The 12,385-nt window shown below is 42.3% G+C and overlaps 1 protein-coding gene and 1 non-coding gene across 2 annotated transcripts in view; one reads left to right on the top strand and one right to left on the bottom strand.

The window, feature by feature from the left end:
* The window catches only part of TMEM171 (transmembrane protein 171), a 55,886-nt gene that overhangs the window by 13,222 nt on the left and 30,279 nt on the right, over nt 1–12,385 (bottom strand). The window lies entirely within an intron of this gene.
* Nucleotides 743–904, top strand: LOC134400968 (U1 spliceosomal RNA). Its single transcript, XR_010025608.1, has one exon. It is a non-coding gene; the product is annotated as a U1 spliceosomal RNA (small nuclear RNA).

The following is a 12,385-nucleotide window of genomic DNA, read 5'->3' as shown; positions in this document are numbered from 1 at the left end:
TAAGGATACCATTCTGTGCTCATTTTTACAAAGAGCGAGCAAGCAAGCAAGGTCTGCCCATTTTATCTTCGGATTTTGAGGATCTGGAGCAATGCAGCTTATTTATACACCAACCACCAGCCGCTGGAGTAATCAAGTGTGCTAGATCTCTGGCAACTCTGGAACAGCCGGGGTAGGAAATTATTTGTTGGATGCATTAGTATATTGCGTGTAATGACCCAGGCGACACCAGAGGTCATTCAGAGAGCATGGAAAGAAGCTCATGGAACGCTGAGCATTTCAGCCTTTATTTTCAGAACAGCTCTGAAACACAAAGGCGTTGCTCAGTGCACAGAATATATGCATCTAGTGTTTGTTAACAAGGGAAAAGAAAGGGTCACGGTCAAATCTAATCCTCCCCCAATGTTTGTATTGTAAAGGTTCCCCCTGCCCCCTAAACAGCAATACACTGGCTTTACTTCTTTTTTTAAAAGACATATACAATATTTATTTCTTTATCATCTATATAAGATCATACATTAAAAACACCATAGAACAGACTTAGGCTACAATCTTATTAGGCCAGGAAAGCTGAACTTCTTCTGGAGAAACTCTCAGGGTCAGCAATAGAGGAAGGGCCCAAATTACTAAAAATACCAGCAGAGTTGAGCTCAAAGCTCTTATTGCCACTAACCCTCAGCAGAAGCGTTCCAACCATTTAGAACCAGGGGGAGGGGGGAGGAGAAACTGCACAAAACCTGAAAAATTTACGTGGCAGGGGAGACACCTTGATCACAAAGGAGGTTTTCCCAGGGTGAGGCTTATCCATTGCACTTCAGGTGTGCTGACCCCAGCAATTTCTCCAAATGCGGGAAACTTGACTGCATAATTTGTGGTTAGGTGCCAGGTCAAGACTTTTCTCTTCCCCCTGGCATTTAGCAATATGTAATTAGCTTAAATTTAAAATTGTATGTTTTTGTAATTTTAAATTTTTGTATATTGTTTTAAGTGTTTTTATCCTATGTAAACTGCCCAGAGAGCCTCGGCTATGGGGCGGTATACAAATGTAAATAATAATAATAATAATAATAATAATAATAATAATAATAATATCAATCTTTCAGTGGGGGGTGGGGAAGGAAGTGGGGTGGGCCTCTGGGGAACTCTAGAGGCCATGCCAGCTCCTTGGGCAAGACCCCTTCAACGGGCCTCTTCCCTCAGTGACTTTAACTTCTCACCAGCTGCTGTCACTCTTCCTCATGATTGCTACCACTTCTTTGACAGGCCGAGAACCAGCGAGCAAGCAGGCAGCAGCAGCATCTGCTCCTCCTTCTCACCACTACATCCTTCTCACCATCATGTAGGCCATGGTAATCAGCCAGGTTACCATGGTGAAGAAAAAGAAGAGCAAATCCAACGGGCTCTCATCAATGGCCCCCAACTAGGGTGTGGGCCCTTGGCAGATGCTCAAGAATGCCTACCCTTGATGCTGGCTCTGTTCAGAGGCCTGGATTGGGACGGCAGGAGGGCCAGAGGTTCTGCACCCTTGCTATACACTTATTTGGGAGTAAGGTCCATTGAATTCAGTGGGGCTTATTTCTGAGTAGACATGTACAGGATTGCACTGAAGTCATGCTTTAGTCCCATTGAAATCAATGGGTCTTGAGTTAGTTATGACTAATTTGTCCCATTGATTCCAATGAGAATGAAGGGTGACCAACTTAGTCCATATCCAACTCATTAAAAGGCCTAATCTACACCAAGCAGGATACAGCACTATGAAAGCGGTATGAAAGTGGTATATAAAAGGCAGGAGCCACACTACTGCTCTATAGCAGTATTGAAGTACACTGACAACTGTTGGGGCCCATTAACACATACTATATACCGCTTTCATACCATTATATCCTGCTTGGTGTGGCTCCTGCCTTTTATATACCACTTTCATACCGCTTTCATAGTGCTATATCCTGCTTGGTGTAGATTAGGCCAAAGTATTTTGATTTACAACTATATATTCAATAGTATAAATATAATATTTGAAGTTCTCCAAATCATTCTACCCAATTCATATACTAATAAATCACAATAATGCAAAACAGTTAGTGTTTATATATCATGTCTGGTCCTCCAAACTTTAATAAAATGTGACTTTACAATTATGTTGTTTATCTATACATATTCTGATTAAGGGGAGTAATATTTTAACTGTCAGCATAGATTTTGTAAATGGACTCTTTAAAAAATGAAGGGCAAAAATGGTTTTCTAGGTAAAAATCAAATTGTCACATCTGCCCATTTGAAATTTGCTCAGGAACTGAGCAAATCTATGTCTTACGTGTGTGTGTGTGTGTGTGTGTGTTTTCCCAGCCACGGAATCCTAGTGCATCTGTTATGATGAAATGCCATGTGATTTCATTTGTAAAAGCCTCCTGGTGTTTCGGGCTATCTAAGGACATCAAACATCTCATTGCGTGCCACTAAAAAAGCTGACATGGGAGATGCCCTTATCACACCCCAGCAAAGGCTTACGGGCAAACCTGCTATTTTTAGTGGGAGGCAAGATGAGTTCCTCGGATGTGGCAAAATGAAACTGACCTTCTTTGCATGTTACAACAACAACAGCCCGAAGCTAATGTACAGTGTGTGTTTCCTCTAGCAATAAAACAAGCAGGTAAAATGTTTGCGGGCAGTATCAACATCTGGTAGATTGAAGATTAGGAAGGATTCGTGCAAATTACAGCCAAAGCTTGCAAAAACAACCACAAAAACTTGCAACCAAACCCAGACCAGCACAGATGTGTGCTACTGCTTGGCTACTAAAATTAAAGTCCATTCATAAAACTCCCTTCGCTTGCTAAATGAGACAATTGACTGAGAATGGCTAGGGAGGGACTTTGAGCTGACCCAGCCATAGGCCATTCTTGCTGAAGATAATGGGATCTATAATCCAACCAGGAGCATTGCTAGGCCTGGGCCCAAATGAATATCCCTGGGCCCTGGGACAATTCCCCAGATGCTTAAGTATCCATTTGTGCCAATGGGATTTTTTCTCCCCTCAGCTTAATTGCCACCCCCTCCACTCAAAATGCTTTCCCCTGCATAGCAATCAAGCTTAGAACAAAACTTTGAGTCATGGTACAAATTAATGGAAAGATATTGTATTTGAGATGATTTGGATGAGAAATTAATTGGCCTTGCCGCTTGTGAAATTTAAATAAATCCTAATAATTATTTCTAAATGTGCATATATAGATATAAATTGCCATGTGCAGGTGTGTGTGTGTGTGTGTGTGTGTGTGTGTGTGTGTGTGTGTGTATGTGTGTATCATGTGGGTCTCGGACCTGAATGTTTTAAATGCTAAACAATGTCCCTGAGTCCAACACGACTGGAGGGCACCTGTTTGGGTAAGGCTGATGTGGAAGAAGAATAAAGACAAGGAGGTAATAAAGACAAGGCAGTAGAGTCTAAGAACAGTTGAAGAAGGCAATGAGAACTGAATATAGAAAGAACACCAGTGTAGTTTGAAAAGGGAAAGATACATAAGCAGTGGTGTAGTGGAGCCAGGGCTCATAGGGGGTAAAGCACTGTGACATTTTTTATTAGCCGGGACTCTGATATCATCGCTGCCCACCTCAGTCTTTCTGGTTCCTTCTGAGTTTAGCTACGTTCATTGCAATGGCTGGGGGGAAACGGATTTTCCCAGCAACAACGTGTTGTTATAGATGTAGATCAACCCAGCTGCTTGCATTTTCAGACTCTCCTTGTGGGTGTGTCTACTGTGACTGTCATGCTGAATGTCTGCACTTCAAAATTTACCACTGCACTGTAGGTAAGGACTCTTAAGCAAAGCAGCAAAGCAGAAACAGATGGAGCTACATATTATACAGATTTTGTTCAAACACGATGACAAGAAGAGTCAGTAAAATGGGAGCTGATTGAAATGTTACAGACCTTGTGGAGGATGCAAAAACAAACAAACAAACAAACCTGCTTTGGGCCATGGCAGTCCACATCTGTGCATGGAATACTTTTAGGCCACTTGCCAAGTGTGCCAGTCCATTTATGTGCAATGCCTTCAAGCTGTGGCAGCCAAGATGAAATGCTCGGCTTTGAACTGGTGACCACAGCCTCTCCAGTACGGCTTCAGCTTGTGTGCCATCACCTAGCTGTGGCTAATAGGAGTGTGCAGAGCAGGTCTGCTCCCTCCTAAAATTGGAGTGGTGCTCTGATGAGGTGATTCTCCGCTCCGATTTCTGGAGTGGCTCTGCCTCTCTGCCCCATTGGATTACCCATCGGAGAACCATTCGTTTTCAGAAAACCAGCCTATTATAGCCTATGGGAAACCCAAATGCTTACAGCACTATTCTTTTTAAAGTTAAAGAGATGAAACTTGGCACTGTGAGAGCACTTAAGTAGGGGTTTAGTCATGCCAAATTTGAAGCAGTTAACTTCATCCCTTGATTTTTAGATATATTTTTTAAGTTTGAAGTTTTAAAATAACTTTTTTTTAAAAAAAAAAAACACCACTGTCATTTTTAAAGATAAAGAGATGAAACTTGGCACCCTGGTAGTTGTTAAGTAGGGATTTAGCATTGCTAAGTTGGAAGCATATCCCTCCATCCCTTGATTTTTAGGATTTTTTAAAAAAATCCCCTCAAACCACCCCCACCCACCCCACACACATCCGAAACTGTGCAGGACCTTTTATCCTTTACTTTGCTGATTCACAGTTGTGCATCTTCAGTTTATAAAAATAGAGGTCTGCTGCGTTCCCTGACCGTTTCCTCTAATGGGGTGAAATGGGGGGTGCTCTCCCTGTGAGAGATTAGACAAGAAAAAAACATAAATATAATACCTTTATTTTATATATTTTTTCAAAGCATATAAACGTGAGTCCTGTCTTCAAAACAGGAGATACTAGTACTAGCAAGGGCAAACTTTTCTCTTGCCGCCCCTTCTTCTCTTGACTTTATGCCCGACTGAGTTGTGTCCATACTTTCAGTACATAGATCAGCCCTGGCACAAGGTTCCTTTCCCATATCCTAATATTGGCTTGTGAGACTGTATGGATCTACACTTCCTGCCAGTCTCATCACTTCCTGGGACAACTCATTTACATGGAATCGTTTTCATTATTTTCATAATGTGAGCCATTTTTCCTAAATCCTTCCTTTCATTCCAGTTCAGACACAGCTCCCATAATTTAAACTTATGGTATATGGTACTAAGTCAACACACATGGGGGACTTTGATTTTTGTAGGAGTTTAGTTTCTGAAAGTTCTGCAAGGTCTCTTGAGAGAAGATGAAGTACATATGAGGAGTGGAACTTGGACTCTTTCTCGCTCCATGAACTAGCAAATGAATGAGTTCCAGGGCGGAGAAAATGGGTTATATCATTTGCAATCCCTCCCCCTAATCACTATGATTGGAGGGGGGACAGGGAGGAGACTGTGGCTATTGGTTAACCACAGATGTCAATCTCAAAACTACCCCTCCCTCACCCCTTAGCAACAGCGTCTTCCTAATATGGAAGTGTTCAGTTAGTTGTTCATGAACATGAAACGAGCCTTCAAGTCACCTAAAAAACCTTCAGATACCTACGGATCAATTTTGGGCTCCGAACGATCTTCTAACTGCATCATGGGTTTCCAACAGTTTTAAAACCACCCCCTAACTGCACTGCGATTTTGGAGGTCTGTCAGACCCCTGGATTTTTGGGGTGGAGTACACACCCCTAGTGGCTAGCATATGGAACTTCTGGGTAACCAAATTAGGGATATTGGGAAAATCCATTTGGAGGGTGGAGTTGGACAAGTTTTCCTAGTCCTGCCCCCCTGCCAGGCTTAGTTTCAGTTCCCACTGCAGCACCTAACTGGATCTGCAGTGAGACGGGGGCAGAGATTTGCAGACATTCCAGGATTTTTGTGCGTTTGGAAGCAGGAGGAAGAGGATTCTGCAATTTGTGCAAATTTCTGAGCAATTTACACAACTTTCAGGGGCTGGCAGACGACATCGGCATCCCTGCTAATAAGTAAGTGCTGCCGCTATGTCCCTGTAAGTTCCGGCTCCACCACAGTACTGCCAGTAGTTCTACCTTTCCAGCTACTGACCCAATTCGATTCACATTGTTTGACACTGTATGCTGGGAATATTTATTATAGTAGTCCTGAATGCCAGTGGTGGCACATCATGCAGTCCTCAGTCCGTTTCACATTCAAGTTACAAAAGCAAAAATGCAAAAACAAACACAAACAAACATACGAACTTGATTTATGGATCACTTGTGAAAGTAGCCAAGCCGGGGTTTTCAATCTAAAGCCTCTCCCCAATAAAAAATGGCCCCGGTGCTTGTATACTTTGGCCATGCTCTGCATGCTTCCAGTCCCCGTCCGCCCACCCCTTGTTAAAGCCCATAGGGATAAGGTGGTTAGCTTATTTCCACTGACTTCCCCAAAGAAAACCAACTAGATGCTTGCAGCAAATCAATCACGAATTCTGGTTTCCACCTTTGCAGCAAATGTGTCTGTTTCCAGCTGTAGGCACAGTTCCATTGCACATGTTTCTTCACGGAAGTACCGCTATGGAAGACCGAAACGGAAGCAAGCAACGAGGGCGTGTGTTGTAACAATATTGTTTTCCTTTTTCTCAGCACCACCGACCCCACAACTGCACGAAACTCATTCTTTGGAGGCCACCCAAATGCAATCTGGCAGCCTAGGAAGCAGGAAACCCACCTACTCCTCAGACTTGATGGCAACCTCAAATGTGAAACACATTTGCGCAGATGTTGCCACCAACTATTGAGAGGCATGTCATGCCTCTGACATCTTCAGGCCATCTCATCTGGCTGAGTCAGTTGTGCAACGTTGTGGAAGCAGAAGAGTTCCAGGGCAACGGAGAACTCCGCATTTGCTTCCAGTGGTCCCCAGGCATGGAATTAAGAAAAGAACCACAGCTCAGTTCTCATGTTTGCCTTATCAGCCACTGATCACAGGTCTTCAAAAGGACTGTTTGAGCTCTGTTCTGCCATTATCACCTTCTCGTCTAAGTAGCTCAGCCGCAGGAAAGACAAAATACAAGGTTTTGCTGATGTTTCTCAGTTCCCTCCGTAACCTTATTTGGTGTATCGATGTGAGGAAGTTAGAAGTGTCTCATGTCTTTATGTTCTAGACCCATATTATGGCAGACAACTTCACTAATGAGAGCTTCAACATACTATGAAAAGAAGCACATGTAGTTGATGGGCTCCATTCAATGAGCGTTTTATTGCACGCTCGTTACTGGGCACTCACAGATTTTTCACAGGTCCCTCACATGACGTTGTCTGCCTTCTGCGCCCCTTCTGGCCTTCCTTGCGCCACAAGAAAAAACACAGAAAGTCCAAAATATTTTTTAAACCAGAAGTTGCTACTCTCTCCTGCTGGGTGCAAGAGAAGCAGCGAGTTTCATCACACCAGGGTTATACTGCGAAATCACTGTGAATTGCGTGCAAAGGACTCCGAAGTTTTCAAGTTTATAATCTGCTTTGACTGTGAAGTACTCCCATGCATCCTGCTTTAATTGTGCTATAAAGTCAAAAGACCCCTCCTATTTTGATACCCCTTTAAGAGCTAATCATCTGTTGTTTTCCGAGCGGCCACTGGGGGCGCAGGAGGAGGATTTGATAGGTTTAAACTACCAATTAAACAAATACTTACATCTGCATAAGTTTTAAAGATGAAGACATCAAAATTAGCACAGTAATAGATATTAAGGAGAGCTTTAAGCATACCAAATTTGAAACAGATTGGGTCATCTGTTGATTTTTTATGATTTTTTACATTTCTCCCCCTTAACCCCTTTCCTGGTATGCAAAGGATCTTAGGAGCGCTGCTGCCCAAGGCATGATTTAGTTAGCAACAGCAACAACAAGAGCGTTACAATGTAGGGGATAATTCGAGGGAAACAGGTACATGGGATGAAGCTAAGCATGGTTAGAGCACCCGACTGAATGGGCCTCGTGCTGGTTGTTTACTTCCTGTTTTGAAACAGGAAGTAAGTGAGCAATGAAACCGGGGTGGAGAAGCGATGGTAGGGAGTGCGTTTTCCCCTGTGTGATGGAGCCTGATATTACAGCTGAGCCAACATTTCTCTAGAGGAATGTGGCTGCTTTACAAAATTTTCTCTGATTATTCTCCACCGTTTGAGGGGAGGCAGCTATTTCCCTCCCCCCTCACACTCACACACTCACTGCACCAGAAAAACACTAGGTCCAGGGCACTGTGGAGGAAGCAAAATGGTGGCTAAGGCTGCTAACCAAGTTGCTGCTGCTGCTGTCACTTGCAGTGGCAGCAAACATCAACCCCACAAAACTATGGGAAATTTCTCTGCCCATAAATAGAGTGGCGCATTTAAAGAAACTATTTGTACAGGTACGTCTATCCTTTTATCTTACTACATCTGTCATTTTGTCTAGGTAAGTATGTCCTTTTGCTTCCACAAAAATATAGGAAATGAATAAGGTTTGAAGTCACTTCCAAGGACTTGCCTTCCAGACAATCTTAAACTAGGGGACAGCCAAGAAGTAGAATTCACCTAGATCCTTCAAGCACATGAGAAATTCTCCTCCACCCTCAGCTACCTTTCAGCAATCTCTTTATTTGGCTGGTGTGATCTGCTCGACATATAGCTACAGGTCTGTTCCAGAGGTTAATAACATGAATAGAATCAGCTTCATTTTAACTGTCTAACTCTGATACAAGATGGACTAGACAAGATGGCTGGCTGGTTTGACCTGCTGCAGAAGTTCATGTTATTATTTTTTATAAAAAACATTTAGTAATTTGCTCTTCTGATTACAGCCCAGACTAATCTCTAGACACATTCCTAAATAACTTCACAATTGCCACATACATAAAACCATACAAACTCTTCAGCTCTGTGGTTTTTAATCCAGAACAACTACTAGAAACCTACTGTTTCCTTACTCACAATCACTAATGTAAAATGGATCCCTTCTTCACACCCAAGCCGGGGCATTACTAGGCACTTAAAAGAAATTCAGGGCCCAGGCATATTTGCAGAACATTTGCATATGTTGATTTATATCTATATATGCAAATATAGAAATAATTACTAGGATTTACTTACATTTCACAGGTAGCAAAACCAGCCAATTCATTTCTCATCCAAGTAAAAAAAAATATCTTCAATTAATGCACCCTAACTCAAATCACCCCAAACCAATAAAAAAGCCCCCCCCCAGCTTAATTACTATGCACAGTAAGATTTGGTGGGGGCAGGCGGGTTGCAGCATGTGGGAACAGGAGAGTTAACCCTTACCTCCCCAGCAGTAATCCCTCTTGAAAACCACCCCCTGCAAAGCAATTAAGCTGAGGAAGCGGGGAGGGATCCTTCCGGTGGTGGCTCTGAGGAATCAGTCTGGGGCCTGCTAAGGAATAAATTTGGGGCTTGGGGCCATGGGCCCAGGCCTAACAACACCCCTGTACCCAAGCTTCAATTCCAATTGATGAAATTTATTTTACTATTTTAGTGTGACCATATGGAAAGGAGGACAGGGCTCCTGCAGCTTTAACGGTTGTATTGAAAAGGGAATTTCAGCAGGTGTCATTTGTATGCATGCAGCATCTGGTGAAATCCCCTCTTCATCACAACAGTTAAAGCTGCAGGAGCCTTGCCCTCTTTTGTATCCCCTTTCCCCCTTCTAAATATGCATAGGATTGCACTTTTACTAAATTTGAAACTAAATAATTCACAATGGATGACACAGTATAAAAGAGGTGATTTTTTCCTTTCAATATTAGTGAAGATCACATACAATATAATAAAATCTCAAATGACGCCACTATATCTTCAATAATGAATGTGCTGCAATTGTTTTCTCATTGCCTTTAGTAAATGTAAGCTCAGACCCTATTATACCACCAGTAATAACAAATGTAAATCCAGAGAGATCTCCAGCTATATCCAGAGATAACCAGTTTTATAGCTAAACATTATGACTGCAGTCTAGATAACTGCACACCATGTGCCCATTAGAGCTTTCACTTATGCATGAAAACACTTGTATGGCTCCCCATAAAAAAAAAAAGTTCTCTGGGCAGTTTACAATAAATAATCACAAAAAACAACTTGGATACAAAATGAAACATAAAACTCTACAGTCAAAAGCAACATAAAATACAACACAAAACAAAACTCACAGCAACCCCAAATTTAATAGGAAAGAAGGAAAAGAACCTCTTGTGCAAAGCACTTGAGTCATTGCTGACTCCTAGAGGGACGTCTTGGCAGGCCTTATAGCGGGGTGGTTTGCCGTTGCCTTCCCCGGCCATTATTACCTTTCCCCCAGCTAAGGGTGTACTCATTTTACCGACCTCGGGAGGATGGAAGGCTGAGTCGACCCGAGCCGGCTGCCTGAAACCAGCTTCCGCTGGGATCGAACTCAGGCCGTGGGGAGAGTTTCAGCTGCAGAAACTGCTGCTTTACTGCTCTGCGCCACACGAGGCTCAAAATTTAATAGAGGTGTACAAAGTTATGCATGGTATGGAGAATGTGAATAGGGAGACATTTTTCTCCCTCTCCCATAATACTAGAACCTGGGGTCATCCCATGAAGCTGATTGGTGGGAGATTCAGGACAGATAAAAGGGCTTCTTCTCATAGAGCATTGTTAAATTATGGAATTCACTACCACAAGATGTAGTGATGGCCACCAATTTGGATGGCTTTAAAAGGGGGCGGATAAATTCCTGGAGGAGGAAGTCATCAATGGCTACTAGAACTGATGGCTATGTGCTACCTCCAGTATCAGAGGCAGTAAGCCTAGATTGTAAGCCTATGCGGCAGAGTCTTGCTATTTACTGTTTTACTCTGTACAGCACCATGTACATTGATGGTGCTATATAAATAAATAAATAATAATAATAATATATACACCAGTTGCTGGGGAACATGTGTGGGAGGGTGCTGTTGCATCATGTCCTGCTTTGTTGGTCCCGGGGTGACAGGTGGCTGGCCACTGTGTGAACAGAGTGGTGGGCTAGATGGACACTCAGTCTGCTCCAGCATGGCTATGTTCTTAAAAACACAGACTTTGAGAAGCCCACATTATATGTCATCCAGACTGCGTGAATTCTTTCAAAGGCCTGGGTGAGCAGAAAGATCTTCATCAAATGCCAAAAAAGCAATAGGGATGGTGCTGGGGAACCTCTCTAGAAAGGCTGTTCCAGAAACAGGGTGTCACAGCCAAACCCCCCCCGCCCCATCTTCACATCAGATGTGGGAGCAGTGAGCTTTGGGTGGGGTGTCTGTTGGAGTGTTTTATGCTAGACCTGGACTATGATCAGCCTGTATCTTTATAAATTAATGAAATATTACCAAATGCTGACAAGTCTCCAGGGACCTCATTCCAACCCCCAGGGATTTGTTGCTACTCCTAGAAATTTTCACTACTCAGAGAATTGGCGCACTGGGAACAATACAGTGACTTTCTGAATATATAAATTGAGTTTGCAAAATGGAATCCTACTCTATTTGTTTATCAGTGTGTGTATTTACATACATGTAGGTCTTATGCAACTCGTATAATTATATATCCAGTTCATTCCTACTGGAACAGGGGCCTTAGACCAGCCTGTTTTCTTAATTCAGTTCTTGTACGTTTCAAAACATCTCCTGTCAGAATCACATGGAGAGCTGTAATTTGTTTATTTGTATACAGTCGTCAGACCATCACAAAACAAACATTTAACAAAAGATACTAGATAACAATGCAAAGATAACATATTTACATGAAGTTAACACGAACGTAGAGCATACTGAATTAACTTACCATTTTGGATCTTTAGGTAAAATAAGTAAAATTTACATCAACCTGTATAAAATAATCTAAAAATTCTGAGTCTCCCTGACAGGACACAGCATTCTCCTTTAATATTTTTTCTAATTACTGTAGATAGGAATCATGCAGCCTTTGCTGAGATATTGATCTTGCCCACAAATCAAATAAATTATAGTCTCATGGACAGACTTCCCCAAATCTCTCTCTAAAACCTGACCCAAATACCATTCCCTTGGTTCATTGTTTTAAGCCACAAGGACAGGTACACTCAGAATACGGCCTACTCCTGTATCTTCCTTCAAACAGAGCCAAAGGCGTCAGATTTAACTGAGTCTTAGTGAAGTCCATCCTATCGTTAAGTCTCTGCAAATCCTTAAAATAACAAGAGAGAACAAAAGGAGTGAAATGGAAATTCTTATACAATGACGTTGTTTTAGAAACTGATGTGATTGCTCTGTGCTTCTGTAAGGATACATCAGTCTCTCTTTCTCAGAACATTTTGGAAAGCTCCTTCCCCAGATTCTTTATATATTCTTCAGGAAAGATAATTTCACCACTAA

This window comes from Elgaria multicarinata, chromosome 6 (assembly GCF_023053635.1).
Source record: "Elgaria multicarinata webbii isolate HBS135686 ecotype San Diego chromosome 6, rElgMul1.1.pri, whole genome shotgun sequence".
NCBI lineage: Eukaryota > Metazoa > Chordata > Lepidosauria > Squamata > Anguidae > Elgaria > Elgaria multicarinata.
Note: the sequence above shows the minus strand (reverse complement) of the source record. Positions and strands in the feature narration are given on the sequence as shown.